The 18,428-nt window shown below is 45.3% G+C and overlaps 3 long non-coding RNA genes across 12 annotated transcripts in view; 2 read left to right on the top strand and 1 right to left on the bottom strand.

Annotated features, from left to right (window-relative positions):
- LOC116232334 (uncharacterized) overlaps nucleotides 1–10,583 on the top strand; it is a 158,321-nt gene extending 147,738 nt beyond the window's left edge. Inside the window, exon 5 of the long non-coding RNA XR_016459024.1 lies at nucleotides 10,501–10,583. This is a non-coding gene — a long non-coding RNA (uncharacterized LOC116232334). The remainder of the gene's footprint in view (nucleotides 1–10,500) is intronic.
- Nucleotides 10,584–10,909: 326 nt separating this feature from the next.
- Nucleotides 10,910–15,046, top strand: LOC149915365 (uncharacterized). The gene is made up of 4 exons (XR_016459025.1): nucleotides 10,910–11,022; nucleotides 11,272–11,365; nucleotides 11,460–11,591; nucleotides 14,790–15,046. It is a non-coding gene; the product is annotated as an uncharacterized LOC149915365 (long non-coding RNA).
- The window catches only part of LOC116232485 (uncharacterized), a 155,303-nt gene continuing 147,890 nt past the window's right edge, over nucleotides 11,016–18,428 (bottom strand). For 4 of the 10 annotated variants that reach the window (XR_016459012.1, XR_016459013.1, XR_016459020.1 and 1 more), the window contains 4 exons: nucleotides 17,920–18,035; nucleotides 15,053–15,189; nucleotides 13,379–13,453; nucleotides 11,016–12,878 (listed from right to left, as the gene is read on the bottom strand). This is a non-coding gene — a long non-coding RNA (uncharacterized LOC116232485). Of the gene's footprint in view, nucleotides 12,879–13,378; nucleotides 13,454–14,492; nucleotides 14,556–15,052; nucleotides 15,190–16,982; nucleotides 17,117–17,919; nucleotides 18,036–18,428 lie in introns of all 10 variants that reach the window. The other 6 variants (XR_016459014.1, XR_016459021.1, XR_016459017.1 and 3 more) reach the window with 6 other exon arrangements.

The raw sequence follows: 18,428 nt of genomic DNA, 5'->3' as shown, positions 1-18,428 counted from the left end.
GTCAGTGTTGCTGTCGCTGCCGTCTGGCTGCCGTCATAAATTCATTAATTATATCACTGCGGTAATTGAAGGCCTTATTCTCTCTGGGTTCCCAGCTCTGGCACCTCCCTGCCTGTTGCAGAAGCTGTCCATCAAGTCAGCAAGGGCTGGGTCTCACCGAGATAATTATTTCCTGAAAGACTGCGAAGTCTCTTCTTAAAGAATGAGCAGCAAGTGCAGGAAAGATGTGGAAGAGCAAGGCTAGTTTTGCACTGCCAGCACCCCAGGGTTGCTGTCCCTTTGAAATAGGAAGCAGAAGTATCCTCATGTTCCCAGGCAAGGCGATGGGGTGCTTTGATTTGGTGGCCCAGATCAACTCAGTGCCTCTAGCGGGGCTGAGACCAACCCAAACAAATGCTGTGGTGGAGTAAAACCAAGATAGGCTGAGAGCATTCCGGGTCTGGCTCCCACACTGGTGTAAATCAGTGTCCCCACACTGGTGCTGGTGGAGCTGTGCCAAATTCCACCAGCTGAGGGTCTGGATTGCATATACTACCTATAAAAATGGTGTTTAGGATATCTTGGCAAAAGTTGGTATTTTAGCAACCCACTTATAACTGGGGCAGTGCTGTGTAGGGATGAAATCCAGTTGCGCCGGTGAAAAAAAACACTAATCAGGCTAAATAAAATTACAGCATGGGTCTGTGGGGCAGAGCTTGCTTTGCTCTGCTCTTGTAAGGTTACTTTGTTCTGAGGTCCCAGCTAAAAATGGCCGGACACTTGAGGATGGTCCCTGAACTGATGTGAGGAAGAGGAGGGAGCACCTCAGTCCCAGCACTTGCTGTTGATGGTGAGCTTCCAGCACATGAAGTTATGATTGGAAGTCCCTGCTCCAAAGATAAGTAATAGTGGAAAGGTTTTTTGCTTTCCTTATGAAAAGAAGGCACATTTATTGTCTTCATAACGATGAAAAATGGAACCAAAATCTTGACGCTCACAAAGATGCAGAGTAACGAAGAGCTCCGAGGGCTCCATATTCTCAAAAAGCTGACTTTTTTCAGCATCCCTACAAATATGCAGCATTGTTCAGGGTTGAAATTTACCACCGAATACATCTAGTTCTTTTTTGAGCGGAAGAAAATCAGTGCCAGTCATCTAAAAGTCATTATTCATGCCTGCATAGAGAAACGTGACACATGGACAGGAATTGCATGATGTTCGAGCATCTTTATTTAGGGGACACTCAATCATTTTGGGGGCTGAAGATGAAATGTAGCCTTTCTTCACGTGGAGTCATAGAATCATAGAATGATTAAGACCCCTGGGATCCCCAGCTTATCCCACCATACCCACTGACCATGTCCTCATGTGCCACATCCCCACATTTTTGAACACCTCCAGGGAATTATTCCTAATATCCAACCTGAAACATCTGGTATATAATCTTTTCTCATGATAAAGGTAAACAGTTTTGCTGGTCCCCTTGGGACAAAGCCCCACGTGGCCCCTGTTGGGTCAGTCTGGGAGAGGGTCCCATCCCCTCCCTATCCCCACACCTCAGCCCTGCTGTGCAGTGACTCATGGCATGATGCAGTGCTTTCAGAAAACAGGCCTTCAACGTGTGCCGCATTATAGGAAGCCCTAAGAGCTATGGAATATTTTTGTAGGCCAATAAACCTCTCAATTAGTGCTGTAAATGAGGCAAATGCTCTTATTCTGGACATTGCCCAAGACATAATGCATTTCTGCCATTGCAGCAAGAAACTCTTTAAGTAGACTGAGTTGGGCAGCAAACGAAGGGAAGGCACAGGGTTCTATAATTGATCTCCAGGGAAAATGTAACCAGTCCTTTCTGTAGGTTTCCTATAGAAAAGAGAATACTGTTGCCCGGGGATGCTGCAAGGTGATGTTTTCAAAGCAGCTCTCAGCAGTGTTGGATTGTTAGGGCAGCACTGCAGATCTGCAGAGTGCAATGCTCTGCGCTCTGCTCTGCACTCTGTGAGTGCTCTGGCAACTCCAGGAGTTTGCAATGAGAGGGGGAAAAATCAGGCGAAACCAGAATGGAATTAAAGGAAAACCAGCTGTATTTCTCTTGCAAGGGAGAGTGACTGTTTTCTTTATTTTAATATCTGCTTTAAAATAGCATGTCTAACCATCAGCTTATTTTCTGATGAATGATTGGAACTCGAAGTGAATTTTTCATATGATTCAGCAAAAGTGGAAAAGCGCTTCAGGGCAGCAACTGTGTGCTGCTGACCTGCAGGGAAAGGGGAGGGAGGATGGAGGCAAGGCTGGCTGTGACCTGGGAGCCTGCTTTGGGGGCTGTGTAAACAGTGGGGAGTGGGGATGTCAACCTCCAGCACCTCAATTTAGTGCTCTTATTGATGTGTAATTGAGTGGGTCTCTCTGGCTGTGCCCTATGGACAGTGTAAGGGACAGAGCATCCCACTACCATCACTTTTGAAGTCTCTTCACTTCCCCTGGCCAGAGCGTGGGGCTTTTCCCCCTTTTATCCTCAGCTCTTCTTACCTGCTGGGAGATAAGGGACGGCAGTGCCACGGTGTTTCCAGGCACTTGGGGTGAAAAGCCTCAATTACTCAATAACCAGCCAAGCATGACACGACCAGAAGCAGTAAGTGCTGCTTCTGACTTCAGGGCAAAGGCTAAAATCTGCTCGAGGAGCTAAATTAGCCACCTCATTGGGACTTCTTCCCATCCCCATTATGCTCTTGGTGCTCACAAGAATGAGGTCAGTGACAAATTCCCTGTTATCCCCACCATGCGCACCACCTCTCCTTTCCAGCACAATCTAGTTAGCACTGTAAGGCAAAGAAAGGCCAAGCTGGGGCTCTGGGTGCAAGGGTGGAATCCAGTCTTGAAGAAACTGGGACAGAACGTTCTGGTAAGATCTCATCCAAATGGCTGCAGTGCTGCAAATTTGGGTGAAATACACTGATTTACATCAAGGAAAAGCTGAGCTCCTCCCACTCTGCTGTAGGCCAGGAGATAACGGGATAGGAATAGGAATAACGTAGCCATTCCTGATGACTTCTTGTCCAAAATGCCATGGATGAAGCTTGTGAGATTGGACAGAAAGCTGTGGAGTAGGTCAGCCATGAGAGTGTAGAGCACCTGTCTGTAGAGCAGGCAGAGCATCCCTGGGGTTGGTCAGTAGGCAGTGCTGTGCCTTGTGATGCTCACAGCTCTACCTGTGCCTCCTGCTTCGCATCGTCCCAGCTCAGCTCCATCCCATCCCATGTCCCCTACAGGGTCCTGTCCCAGCCCAGCATCCCATGAACTGCTGCCATCTGAAGGGGTTTTCTTGGTATTATGATTCTGTGGTCAAAAGGTTGCACACGCTATTTTTTTTTTTTTTCCTGATGCAGAGGCTTAGAAAGAGTGGAAAGCAAAATATTTTGATAATTATTCAGGCCAGCGGGTTACATAAAAGGTTCCATAGCCCTCTGCATCAAACCTTAACAGTTCAAACCACAAATTCTGTTTTTGCAGCCATAAAACATTCAGCCCCTTCCCTCCCCCCAAAAAATAGAGGTAAAAAAGAAATACAACAATAAAATCCATTTTCCGTTTGCTTGAAACTTATAAAATGTTACGTAGTGAAAAATGAGGGTTTTCTCCCAGAAGGAAACTGCCCCAAGAGGTTTGTCTATAGGTGCAGTGGGAGCAAGAATGGCCATGGTCACATTGAGTGACCCTATAAGGACAGGCTGAGGGAGCTGGGCTTGTGCAGCCTGGAGAAGAGAAGGCTGCAGGGTGACCTCATTGCAGCCTTTCAGTACATAAAGGGAGCCTACAAGCAGGAGGGGAATCAACTCTTTGAAAGGTTTGATAACTGCAGGATGAGGGGAAACGGTTCTAAGTTGAAGGAGGGAAAATTTAGGTTGGATGTCAGGGGGAAATTCTTTATTATGAGAGTGGTGAGGTGCTGGAACAGCTGCCCAGAGAGGTTGTGGATGCCCCGTCCATCCCTGGAGGTGTTCAAGGCCAGGTTGGATGGGGCCCTGGGCAGCCTGGGCTGGCATTAAATGGAGAGCTTGGTGACCCTGCATGCAGCAGGGGAGGTTGGAGATTCATGATCCATGAGGTCCCTTCCAATCCAATGCTGAGGATGTCACAGAGCAGCACATCAGTTTCTGGTTGTTAATGAACGTCGAGGTTTATATGCAAAAATCCCAGTTGTGTAATTATTATTGATTGCTGAGGAACCGTTGTCTGCATGGTCACTGAGGATAAGAAAGTTGCTCCTTCTTTATGGGTTCTCAATGTTAAAATGCCATCTCATCTCTTGAAGGAATGAAGAAATATGTCAAAAACTCCCCCACAGCCACAAAAGCACAGACTGTTACCAGCTAAAAAGCAGCACCGTTCCCCTGCTTGGTGGAATTGGACACTTCTAGGGACTGGCAACAAGAAAATTAAAAAATAGCTGCGTGGAAGTGACAAAGTTCTCTTTGCTTTTCCATTTACAGAGGGAAAAAAAAAAACAAAAAAACTCGCTTTGTGTTCTTGTTGCATGGGAAACATTAAAAAGTCATCTAATCTCCTGCAACTAGCTCTAATTAGTGGGCAAGCATGAGATCTGGGAGGGTAAATAAAGCCATGACCTGGGCATTCTGCAGCACAAATCAGAGTCGTGCCACACTGAAAGCCCTGAGTGTGTTTTGCTTTTGATTCCGTAGGCTTTGTAATTAACAGCTTGAGAGGAAAAAGGTGCAGCAAGGGAACATAGGACTTCAGTAAATGCTTCAGCATTAGAGGCTCTCGGGGATGGGGATGCACAGAATGCAGCCAGGAGCTGTAGTCCCATGCCACAGTTCACCTCTGTGGTGACTCCCAGCACTCCTCACCTCCTTCTGGAGCTTTCTTAAGGCATTGGGCTTCCAGCGGTACTGAGTAATGACTCTGCCTAATTAATGATTGGATCCAGTAGGGTGAGGTGGGTAGGGTAGGGTAGGGTAGGGTAGGGTAGGGTAGGGTAGAGTAGAGTAGAGTAGAGTAGAGTAGAGTAGAGTAGAGTAGAGTAGAGTAGAGTAGAGTAGAGTAGAGTAGAGTAGAGTAGAGTAGAATAGAATAGAATAGAATAGAATAGAATAGAATAGAATAGAATAAAGTGAAAACTTGGATGTATCCAAGCAATTTCAAAAGAACAGTGGGAATTTTCTGGAGCACATGCAGAAGAAAACAATTCCATTACAATCAGTAAATAATAAAGTGCTATCCCAGCCAGAAATATGGACCAGAATAGGCTGAGAGGAGCGCTGCTTGTGTCCTGCACATCTTTTGGGTGTATCTGCATTAGCAGTTTATTTCCCTTTTTATTTCCTGCAACCTCCTTTCTTGCAATCAGCAGCTGTATTCCATTTAGTTTTTGCATTTCTCTCTTATTGCCCAACAATCTAAATAAGACTGCCAGCCTGTGGAGCTCCTGACATCTAATTGAGCCCTACAGTTACTACAAAATCCCTCCGCAGCTCTCAAACCAGAGCAAAATTGAGCCAGATATCATGGGATCACTTGGAAAATCTCATTGCCCACTGGAGGTTACGTGGAGCTTAAAATCATCTGCTTCATTATTGATGAGAAGGGGGAAAGAAAAGGGAATTATTTTAATCTGTGTATCCTTGTAAGGCTTTTGACAAGCAGTCAAACCACCACGCTAATCCCTAATCCCCCAATAATCATCACCCAGCAATTTTAAAACGTGGTCTCCGAGAATTGCAAGAGGAGCCAACCAAAAAGAGTCCACACATCAGAGGGCTCTTATTATTATGTTTTATTAGTATTAGCCTTACCAGTATTATTATTTTTTAAAGCATGCCTCCAGCACGTCTCACGGAAACCTCTTCCCCATCTGCTCTGCATCGAGAGTGGCAGGAAAAGGGGCAAAGTCAATCACCCAACACAGAACAATGTTGAAGGTGACTTTAATAAAATGAAAGTAATTCTTCCTTTAAAAAATTACATAGTTTGCCACACATTTTAAAGCAGAGAACGCGCTGCATAACTCCTAACCACCAAGTGAGCCAGGAATACTGTATCCCTTTATTCTCTGAGTTTAATAGTTATAATTAGAACCTTTCCTATATGGTTTCTATATCTACGTGTAATTCTGAAAAAAATCCCTCTTGTCTTTCCCAATAAACTGAGGCATTGTTACACGGACTGCAGTGAAACAAAGTGAGAAATGGAGACGTGGGGTTTTGGAGAAGGGTTTTGGGTGGTGGTTTTTTTTTTTTTTTTTGCCTTTTGTGAGGCCGAAAAATTCTCCAACTCGAAATGTTCTCACTTCGCATCAGCTCTATCCCTGTGGTGCTGCTGTCCACACGTGGGGAGCTGCTAGAGGACAAGGGCAACTGCAAAGAAGTGAGATTTCCAAAGCTAAGTCTCATTCTTAATGCGTGTGTTCTTTGTTTTGGGAGTGATCATGGTGTGGCCATGTGGTTATGCACACTCTCAGGTTGGTGGTGGTTGGTCTCTGCTCATGGGTACCAGCAATAGGATGGCAGGCGATGGCTTTATATTGCACCAGGGGAGGTTCAGGTTGGTTATTAGGAAAGATTTCTTCTCAGAAAAAGCAGTTGTGCACTGGCACAGCTGCCCAGGGAGTATGGGAGTCACCATTCCTGGAGGTGTTGAAGAACTGTGGGGATGTGGCACTGAGGGACGTGGTTATGGGCATGGTGGGATGGGTTGGGGTTGGAGATCTTAGAGACCTTTTCCAACCTTAATGACTTAATGATTCTGTGTAAGCATTAATATTTTAGAGTGTAATTATTTTGTTCGTTGTGGCTTATTTTCTGTCTCTCCTGCTCAATGTGTGATGATGCGCATATGTAGAAGTGGGCCTTAAAACACACGTCATTGCCCAGGGTTCTTCCTGTAATCAAAGCACATGCCCACCCATAGCTAATCAGCTCAATGTCAGCTGATTGGTTTAGAGCAGTGCCATCTGCAACACAAAGCAGAGAGCATTTGGCAATGGGCAGTGGGGAGGAAGTGGTACCTGGAGGATGGGATGTGTTCCCTGCAGGAATTCAGGATGTAAAATGTATTTGTGCATATTTGCATATGGATGCAGTGAGGTACTTTTTTTTTCACTTTAGTGTCTGTGTTAAATAAGAGGAATTGGTTAGCAGGGAAAAGGGAATTAAATCTATTCCAGAAAATGTTCAGAGGTTTAAGTTGATGAAACATCTCAGGCTGGGGGTGTATTTGTGTCACCGTGATAAAAGCTGAGGTCCCTCCTCACCCCCAGGTCCCAGCCCTGCACTTTGCAGTGAGTTAGGAGAACACATTTGGCTGCAATCTAGACACAATTTTTCAAAATCCTTTCCCTTCTTTATTTTTTTTCCCTTTCCCCCAGCACCCCCCTACCCTCCCACCCTGAATTTATGGGTCAGGAACCCTCAACGTTGTCCTGATGGATTAAGCAGAGACAAGTTGTATCAAGTAAATTAAAAATGAAATAGTTACAGCTGTTGGAACGGTCTTGGGGCCAGAGGAGGTAAAAAGACTTTCTACCCTTGAGGGGCCTGGAAGTAATCTGCAAAGCACCAACCACTTAAATAAAGGCAGCTTGAGTGAGGGCTGATGGCTGGGGAATGGGAGAACATCCAGCATCCAGCACAGCAGGCATAGGGCAGCCTCTGAGCGTTGCTGCTGTTGTGGATTTCTGAGCTCTGTTACTGATCTCTGGGCTTGGTGGGTGTTTTATTTTTAATGCAGTGCATCAGTGTGGAACTGCAGAGAGGGCTCTGCCTCATCCCAGGGACCAGTTAGGATTGGGAATGGGACAGTTCTTCGTGCTAAGAGCCTAAGCATAGCCTCTCCCTGTCCATTATAAATTAAGCACAGAAAAATGCAGCCATAATTAACCTTTTTTGAATTTAGAAGTTGTACATAATCACTTTGTTCAGCCAAATAGAAGTACTTCAGAGCACATTGCTGCAGCAGGCAAGCACCCCCATGGATGTGTATTTATTGCCACAGTGTTGGGGCCTGTCTGAGTTAATGGAGCAGAGATGTCAGGGAATGAAATGTGGAGCAGTGCTCATCCTCAGTGTAGTGGAAATGCTAAGCCACAGCCTGAAGCAGTGATGGAGCACCTGGTGGGAAGGCAGGGCCAACCCAAGGCAGCTCAGGTGCATGCAATGAACCTGAGTGATCAGAAGAGGTGGAGCCAGGATCCACCCCTTCCCAGCCCTCATTTAAGGGTTGGCAGTGGAGGTGAGGGCATCTCACTGGAGGTTCCTACACAACAAAGGCCTTTCAAAGGTGAGCAGTTTTTCTTTCCTTGTTTCTGTGTCTACAACTGCTGTATTTGGGCTTGTTCTTCTTTGCTGCAGCCTGGGGTTGTGCTGCTCTGCTATTACTGCTGTACTTTACATCGCATTATAGGATTACGCTTAGCCTGGACCCACTGCTGGCATTGGCATCCCAGATGGGCTATGCCTGCAGCATGTGGCCTAGGTGGGGTTTGGCTGAAATGGGTCCCCCAAACAATAGCATCTTTTGCTCTTTGGTGACTTTAGCATTGTTAGCTCCACAGCGTTGGAGGGAGGAAGTAGAGGAGGATGCATCCCCAGCAGCAGGATCTTCTGCTCTGCTATAAACCTCTCCCCAGCTGGATGTAAATCCTTCAGCTTCCTGCTCGAGCTCAGCATCTGCAGCTGCACGTTTATTCGAGCAGCAAACAGGGCCAAAAGGAGTAAATGTGAGTGATGGGATGGCTAGCACAAGAATACTACACAGCTCCCACTGGTGCTGTGGAGGTCCCTGAGAGCCTCCACCAGGGTTGCAGTTGGGGTCCTGGACTGGGCAGGGTCCTGCTGCTTGCTGGTGGTGTAGCTGCTGCCCCCAGAGCAGCACAAGGGCATCCCCAGGCACTGGCTGTTTCCTTGAGTCATATATGCCGCATTGTGCTGAATTTTTGCCTTTGTTTCTGTTGCTGTTAGTGTTGTTATTGCCATTATTACAATTTCTATTGCATTAACGTATAGATCCCTGTCATAACATAAAAGCCCTCTGTGCTAACGCTTCCCAATGTGAAATAAAATGGGGAGGACTGTCCCAAAGCCCCCACAGAGTAACTTATGCTTCCTTCTCTCCTTTGCTGCTTGATACTTTTGGAATCTTAGTATTTCAGCCATGTGTGTTGCTTTATATCCTGTTCTTGTGCAGGAGCTGTGTTGAGCTTGGGGTTTTTGTTTGTTCTCGGTTTTGCTTTGCTCTGATTTTTTTAATACTTCTTGTAAAGTGGTTCTATCAACTTTTGCAAGCCTGTTAACAACGCACACAAGCTGCTTTTCTCATTTGAGAAGGTTGCTTTGCTTGGTTCGGGGTCTTTTCTCAACAGAAAATGTGTTAATTTGCAATGCTACCTTGGAGCCAGAAATAGCTGCCAATGCATGGTCGCTTTTCCAGAAAAACACTGGAGGTGGTGGGAGTATTTCAAATGCTGTGGGACTTACAACCGAGCCTGCCTTGCTGGGAAAACCAGTGTGCAGCATGGCCAGTTGGGCTCTAAGAGGCAGTGCCCCAAAGGGAATTGCCCCATAGGGGATTGCCCCACTGGCACTGTGGGGCTGAGGTCCCTCTGCAGCCCTGTGCTGTGGTTCTGCCATAGGATGCTGGTGCTCACGGCTGCATCCTGGAGTCCAGACGAGAACATTCATTTCACACCACAGATGGATTTCTTTTTTTTTTTTCCCCCCTCTGATGCTTTCTTTTATCAAGTTTCAGTATAATAAACAAAGAGGATGATATTATTTCTCTGGCAAAGGCTCCAGCTAATGCACAAACAGTTTTCAATACTGGCACACTGAGGGACTTTTTCACCATATAGTGGCCAGTCAGACCCGTATTGGTCCCAGTGGCAGTGGGAAATAGAGACTCAAATCTTTTACCTTGAAGAATAGCTGCAATTCATATGCTGTTCATAGCACTCTTTGGTGCCAGCACAGCAAACCAACTCATCACAATGGTATCAAAGTAAATTTTTCCAAGGTGTTGACAGTACAGCAAAGGGACGATTCAGCATTTAATCATCTGGGACCATGGCATGGTGTCTGCAACAGGGCTCTAGCTTGCTTTATGTGCAGGCTTTCCTTCTCAGAAGGACTCTGGGCATGTTGCTTCACTCTTCTGCTGCCCCTTTGAATGTAAGTTCTTCAGGCTGCCAGTCATGAATTTAAACCTTATTCTTGATTTTTGCCAAAGTCATTCTCAATGAAATATATCTAAATTGGTGCCTAATTAATTGAGGTGGAGGCAGCTGTGTCCAGCCCCATCACTACTTCTATCTTGGCTTTCCCTGTAGGTGCCCTTAGCCATGGGCAACAACGGAGCTTTGAACAATTGAGCTGTTCTGAACACAAGGGATGTTTCATGTGGCTGATAAGCCTATTTATTTTGTAACTCCAGCACTTGTTAACCAGACAACAGGACAGCAGCAGTGGTTAAAGCGGGCCACACTTTATTACTTTTTTTGTTTTCTTCCAGAGTCAGCTTTTGAGCGTTCCTTTGTGGAGCTGAAAGAACATAAAGTCATCACAGAGAGCCTCATTAAAAGTGTTTAATGAGAGCAGTGCAATCCCACAGCCCAAGAATCAGCGTTATAGCAAGGACTGCCCAGAAGCCTCGTTCCACCAGAGCTGGGTATCACCAGGAGACCCCATTCACTGAGGGGCACGCTGACTGCTGTCACCAACACCCAGACAAGCACAGGAGACAAAGCAACCCAAGAGAACAGCAGCTGGGTAACAACACCAGTACAAATTTCTCAGCCCAGAACAAGCCAAGATTCATTTCTGGCCAAAATTCCTGCACTAATGCTAACCACCATCTGATTACGTGACTTTCCTGAGATCCTGATGCAAGTCATTGTCACAGGAAGGGCTCACATGGACACACTGCAGCCCTGGTTCCCTGCTGCCCACCTCTGCTTCTGGTTGGTCCAGTGCCCTGTGCAGCCCCATCACCTGCACTCTGCTCCCTGCTGGAAAAACATGCTCATTTTCAAAGGTAAGGGAGTCTTGGGTTACTAGGAACACAAATCATTATGAGTAAAACTGCATTCCCAATTTATTGTATTTGTTTTATTTATAATTTTATTACTTATTCCACATTTTCCATATTTTCCATGTGTTTTGCGTCATTCTGGTCCGTTTAGGCCTTGACGTGGAAACTTGGGCTCTTCTCCCTGCCTGACGTGTTGAAGGCTTTATAAACAGCCTCGTTTCATTGTTTGCTCTGCCTGTTTCCATCCTGCAGGTGTGTGGCTGAAGCTGTGCTTGGGACAAGTCCGAATGCTCTCTGTCTGGGGAACAGGATGGGGCTGAAGGGAAGAAAAGCAGCAATTAATGCAGTAAGTGGTGAAAATTAAGCAAATCGTTCAAGTGGTGCTTTAACAAAGAACAGTTTGAGACTTCTGATTTGTGAGTTTTCTTTTTCCTCTTAAGGAAAGAAGAAGAGAGAAGGAGATTTTTCCATGCAGTCAACATGTTGCATGTCCACATTCACTGACTGAGGAAACTCCTCCCCATGTTGGTTCATGCCCTGTGCTGCACATCTGCTATCTACCATCCTGGAAGGTAATATCATGCATTTGTGTCTATGGTTAAGTCACTATTTTCCCCTCTCCTCGATACATAGGCAAGTATTTGCTTTCATGCTCACATCTGACCACAATCTGTGAGCAAATCAGGCGTGTTCAGCAATGCGCTTCCAAGGTTTTGTGTCAACAGGAACACTGGGTCAATTTGCAAGCAGCCCCAGAAAATCTGGTGCAGCATCTCTCACACTATTGACAGGGACTGCTTGAATTCAGCATTGCCAGGCTAACAGTTGTCATTCAGCTCTTGAGCAGATTTGCACCACCACCTCATCTATTTTTCATCAGTCTTGCACCCTCTGTGATATCCATGTCAATCCATGAGTTCAGCCTGATTCAGTTCAGTCCTACACATACCAAGTGTGTGTGCAGCCACACTCAGACCTGAGCAATCACTTGGGTAGCAAAAGGATGCTCAGTTCCTGCAGGGGAAAAGCCCAAGAAGCAACTCACTGAGTTTATTCTAGACAAACTCCAGGGCAATTGGCTGATCCTTAAGGATGATCCCCAATCCAAGCCATCCTATGAGTCCACAGTCAGAAACACAACAAAATGTCAAATTTGCTGGCAGGGGATGGGCAGGAAGACTGGATTAGAACATCTGGTGGGGTAATTAAATGTGCTAAGAAGCTGACACTCCAAGCTGCCCCTCCATGAGTGTTGTGCTGTGTCATCTCCACTTCCCAGTGCTCTGTGGCCGCTCTCACTTCACCCTGTGCTAACCCTGGTGCTGACCTGCCCCAGCTCCCCATTAGAGCTGCAATTAGGGGGTGACTCTTAATAGCGAGGTCTTGCTTCAGAGGGGGGAAGAAATGTTTCTGTAGCTCACACGCCACAATTAAAGATAATTTAAAATGTAAGTAATTGCACTGGGTTTCTGGAAACTACTGTAGAGGTCTTGTCCCAGGCATCTGACAGCCATGGTGGTGTATTTTGACAAGTTTTGTGCAGATTTCCATTAAATACCAACTAGCAGCTCTATTTTCTTTGGAGTCACTGGTCAGGAAATGGTGATTGTGAAAGGTCAGGTCTGGAAGGTTTGGGAGGGGATGGAGGTGTTATTCACATTCTGATCCATGGGGATCCAGTTCCAACATAAATCTTGCAGTTGCTTCATCCTTGCTTTCTGCACAGCCTTTCAGCAGGAAAAAGGTACAAGCTGATCCACAGGGATCTTCCATTGAGTTTCGTTGCCCCTGCTGCGATGCCAGGCGAGGTGGGATCTCAAATTGCCCCTTGGCAAGCTGGGGTGTCAGGTTTTAGGCACCTGGCAAACAGCAAAATGTTTGGTTATATCTCCATCCCCTCACAGCGTTGCACTAAACCTCCTACTTTGCAAAAGTAGATGAGAAATTGCAGTTCATTCAAGGCTTCTGCAAGGTCAGTAAAGCGTGAACATCCTGCAGAATGCACCCAGATACTTTCAGAGGCTCAGCAGTCCCTGAAGGAGCTTTGCATCATGCAAACAAACTGTCAGCTGAGCTTGGATTCTGCCACATGTCCTAGCCATAAGGAGCCATCTGTGTGCAGCACACTGCACACGACCTTTCCTCTCCCCATTTCTACTCCCTCTTTTTTCTTTCAAGTCATCTCTTTTTTGACCTACATTTAAAATACCAAATGAATCCCAGCTGAGCACAGAGTTAAATATGCAACCCAGTACCAGCATGCAAATGAAGAGTCAGTCCATCTACATGAGAGCAAGAACCAGCATATGAAAACAGAATGATCAGAAAAGAGAAAGGAACCCATCCTGAACTTAGTCACCTTCTTTCACATTTCATTGGTCTGGGTTCCCCACTCAGCTATGGAGGTTCTTCCCTCAAGTCATTCCAGGTAGGCCTGTAAAAGAACTTTGGTGTCCCAAAATGCAGAGAGCAAACTGCACTTTTATTTCTGCTTACATAACTGGATTTCTCATGTATGCTCAAAAGCCAGAGATCGGGGCTCTGTACTGTAGTTGTCTTCAGTTTGTGCCAGTGGATTGTAAAATTAAATATGTGCAGAAGCAGTTGCATGATCAGGATCTCTGAAAGTTCTACCTTTGTCTAGCTTACAGAAGACAAAATACATTTAGGAAATCAAAGCTATGGAAGTCTCACCCTCGTTACTGCTTTCAAGCAGCTGTCTTTCTGTCTGTAGTAATTCAGATGCACTGGAACCACCACCAAAAAAAACAACCAACAACCATCATGGGACTTCAAAAAGACCAGAAATGAAATCAAATAATACATAAAAAAATAGTTCTTGTTTTTATCATGACTGAAGTGTTACTTATGTCACGGATGGGTCATTACAGATGAGGCAGAATGACCACAGCTGGTTGGGGGCTTTGGTTTTCTCTCTTCAAGAGTCCACTTTAAGCTCAAACTCAGCATCGCTCCCTTGTATTTTAACTTTAAAGCCATTGAGGTGCTCAGACCCAGCACAGGGCACATTGCCATGACCCAGGTGGGGACTGGATGCCCCTAACCAGTGTCACCGTGCCCCAGGCAGGGGCCCACACGATGCCTGGGGCCACTCCAAAGAGAGGTTTACATTACCATCACAGCACTGCCTTCACCTCATTTCCTAGCTCAGCCCATTTGGAGAGTGTTCCATGTTGGGCCACACAAGGCACGAAAGGGGGGAAAAACACAGGCAAAACATATCTAGCTTTGAAACACCAGCATCCACCTCACCAAACCCATGCAAAACCCTTGTAGGACACTTGGAGGTAAGCTTTTGAAAGTGTTTTTGAACACATCATACATAGGAAAATAATGTGCTATAGAAACTTGGCACTGAGTTTGGCTCCAGTAGCCAAGTTGGGCATGGAAAAAAAAATTAGACAATAAAAGGTCATTTCTAGCCAAGTTTTAAGTGAGTATACAATACATACCTTTTTTTTCCCCGTTCCTTGCCTCAGTTATTGGCCAAGTTGGCCAGGATCTTATGGAAAACACTGAAATGGAATTATTATAATTGTGTTTTTTTTTTCTCTTTCTGACCAAGCAAAAGTTCTTATAAGCAATAATTTAATTATGGCAAAAGCATAACACAGACACAGTCTTAAGGATGCATCATCGAAAGAAAAAAAAAATCCACAGCTCTTTCGTACACCAAACTTTAAACTACAGCTACTTCATGTGAACTAATGCTACTGCTATTTATGATTTTTCTTAATTATTTATTATAGAGCCTGACAGAAAGTGGAAAATTACTGGTGCTGATCACCTTTCCAACCATTCTGGGTGTCAGATGGCACAAGAACAGTTTTGCAAAGCTGACCTCAATGAGACAGTAAGGAGTCAAGCATGAGAATGAAAGGGAAAAAAACAAATTGGATTTGAATATGCTAAGCTAAATAAATAAAAAAGAGAGGAGATCAACGGGAATATTATAAGCTGCAGATTTGGAGCTGTGTTAAACAGGAACAATCGTTTCCTTTCTGCCACTTACTGAGTGAAGAAGGCCAATCCTTTGCAGAGTTGATCTGATATGTTCTCATATTCTCTGGGAAATATCCTTCCAAGTCAGATGACTTCTTAGCAAGTGAAGGTTTTGCCCGATGTGTTTACCTCTTGGCAAATGTTTGTCTTTTCACAAAACAAGAATCCAAGGTTAAAAAATAAATTTAAAAAAAAAATCAGCATCCCATTTCTATTTATACCACGGAAAAATTGGAGAAAGCTGCAGCAATGGAAAAAGCAAAATATTTTCAGTTTGGAGAGACCGATATTTTTAACAGAATATATTGATGGCAAAACTAATTTTGCAAAGAGCAGAGTATTTTCCCCCCAGTAACATTTCATGGCAGAAGACCACAAGCTGCTGGGCTGCAGCAAGCAAATGGGAATGGGCTGCAAGCAGCAGAGTGGGAGTTGCATAATGGTTGCACAGTTGGACTAGATGATTTTAGTGGTCTTTTCCAACCTTAATGACTCTATGACTTAATTATCTAGCACACTAGAAGGCCATTCCATGCCATTTAGATGGCTTTTGTTGGCTGGCATGGCTGGTTCTGAGGAGTTCTCAGTGCAGGAGCACTGAGTTGGATGGAAGGAGTAAAGGCAGTGAGCGACACTGGAGTCACATTGGATGGGGCACATAGCAAACTGATTGCTGACACATTCAGTCAGTGGCAGACGGCCCATCTGCCACAGGGAACCATCCCTGGTGACATGCTGCTGATGCATGAGCTCAAAGGGAGAAGTATCTGCAAGCGACACTGCTGGCCACTGGTTCAAGAGCTGCTGGATCTCCTTGCAGGCAAGCACTGGGTATGGGGCTTGGTTACACTGCTCCTCACTGCCTGCCTCACTCCCTTTCCCATATATCCCCCAGGATATATTGTTTTTGGCAGATTTTGTCTACAGAAGTGATATAAATTTTTTTTAAAAAGCACAAATTCAGAGGAGAGGAATATGGTGAATATGGTTTTTGTCGCAGAATTTAGAACTCATCCCACTGCTGTGTCATCAGCACAGATCTTTGTCTCAGCCATTCCCTTGTCTCTTGCTCAGCCATGACCCACTGCTCATCCTCTGGGCTCATAGGACACCAAGTCCTGCCTAAATGCAAGAACCTCAGAGCATCAGCAGGACATCCCACCCAGCCAAAGAACCCAGAGAAGCTTCTAAGCTTGTATGAGTCACTCATCATCTCAAGCAGTATTAGAAGGAAATTGCCTTAGGGCACTGTCATCACCGTTTGTGAGTATTTGCTGACAGCAAATGTCTGTGCTACTGTTACAAACCTCAGGCTGGGCTAGGTTTGAACCTAAGATCACCACTTTTAGCACATATACGTTGGCCAGCTGGGCTGAAAAAATGGAGAATTCAACGTCACCAGAAGCTGGCAGTTGGTTTAAAGTTAAGATGCATCTGTGCATAGCCTTTGCCAGCAACAAATGCAGACTGATGGACTTAGCTTAGTTGGGAACAAAATATTCTTACATCCCAATGAACTTACAAAGAGGGAGGGGAAAAAATACCATTACTGATCTGGAACCAGACTTCTTAGCAGGGGACAAGACTGCAAATAGATATACACACACACACCTGCCATTTTTACACAATCTTTCACTCTTACAGCTACCAACAACCTGCACATCATCCCTGACCCTAGTTCACATCCCTGATGGTCTGATGGCATCACCAGGAAAGTGTTCATGTGTTCCAGCCAGGGCAAGCAGCACAGACTGGAGGCTTCCCAGACAAGAATAAGGTTGATGCATGTGTCACCCACAAGCCCCCTCCCCCCCTCCACATATCTTATTGCAAGACTTCTCACTGAATTTACTGCCTACAGACCAACTGGCAAGCAGGCATTACAGCTTTTCCTAAAAAAAGGGGAGCATCAGAAAGAAGGTGCCTTGGCCATTTCCTACCAGCTCCTCCTCCAGGCTGCTCAGCTCAGTCTGTGTAACCTCATCACCCTTCCAGTAGAAAGCCATTTCTACTTCCCAGACAAGCACAAGAAAAACCTTGGTTGAAGCAAAACAGAAGGAGCTTCATGGCTTCCCTAGAGAAGGGAAATGCAGGATGGTGGTTAGCAGCCCTCTATCCCATCTGATGGAGCCTAGACCCAGTTTTGTCTAAGATCCATGGACAAATTGATGTACTCACACAGGGCGGCTGAGATCCTAGCGGAGCTGAAGGCAACTTGAGACCTGGCCAGCCCAAGCAGAGCACGTTGTTGTTGTTTAAAAATGATACTCATTAAGAGCAGAAGTCAGGCAGTGATCACCTTCTGCAGTTGATAATACAGAAGGAGGGAGATGGTGGAAAATGAAACCTTGGAAAACAAAACTTATTTGGTACCACTGATTAAAACCAGTTTGTGTTTCATTGTGAAAGGCTGTGTTTGCTCAAGGTTTATTCAGCTCTGGTCTCTTCCATCCACATACGGTTTGTTTTAATGACTGTGGAGTTATATGAATCTATTAATTTTTTTTTTCCTGAAAGTTTCATAATAACAATGCCTGTTTTTTTCATACAGCACTTTACAGCCACGCGTCTGGAAATACATTGCAAATAGGCAATTAGTGTCAGCCTTATTTTGAAGATGGAGAAACTCAGAGTCCAAGCAAGACAACTATTAAAGAACAATGCCAAAGTTAAATCTTTTGCTTCATCTTGACAAACGAGAACTACAGCCTCTTGAAGACATCAGGGATGCATGAAAAGCATTTCACGTAGCTAGCAGTAACTCTCAGGTTGGACAGACAAGAGGACAGCAGCAAAGACAGACTGACTCACACTAAACAACAGAGATAGGAAGAGGACTTCCAGTAATGACAGACTCAGGCCACTGCAACTACTTACATTCCAGATCCAGCACTGAGGGATCCCCTTCCAATCAAGGGCTGACCATCACAGGTTCCTGTTTTCTGACAAGAGCTTGCTGCATTTGTCTGCTCCACGATCTCTAACAGGAACACCTGGAAAGGTTAAAGCACAGAGTTGAAAACCAATAAGATAATATTATTTGAGGCAAATCTCTAACCCTTTAATCAGGCAATGTGGGAGGCAAGAAAATGTTAGATGCAAGGGAATATTAAATTATTATGTTGAAGTTGAGATTAGTCAGATTCCAGAGACATACAATAACTAACTGCTCCCACCTCTGATATGGATGTGTGGAGGCAATGAGCAGACTCACAGCAAGGTCCTGGGCAGGACTCTGCTGCCAGACATATTGTGGCAATGCACTCAGCCCTTCACATAGCTGCTGGATGAAATACCACAGCCCTTGCAAAAGCTCAGAGCAGCCTTATCCCAGGGTGCTGCATGATCTCCCCACCTCTCCATTGCATCCAGCCCAACCTGGGGTG

Source organism: Phasianus colchicus, chromosome 20 (genome assembly GCF_987193195.1).
Source record: "Phasianus colchicus chromosome 20, bPhaCol1.hap1.1, whole genome shotgun sequence".
NCBI lineage: Eukaryota > Metazoa > Chordata > Aves > Galliformes > Phasianidae > Phasianus > Phasianus colchicus.
Note: the sequence above shows the minus strand (reverse complement) of the source record. Positions and strands in the feature narration are given on the sequence as shown.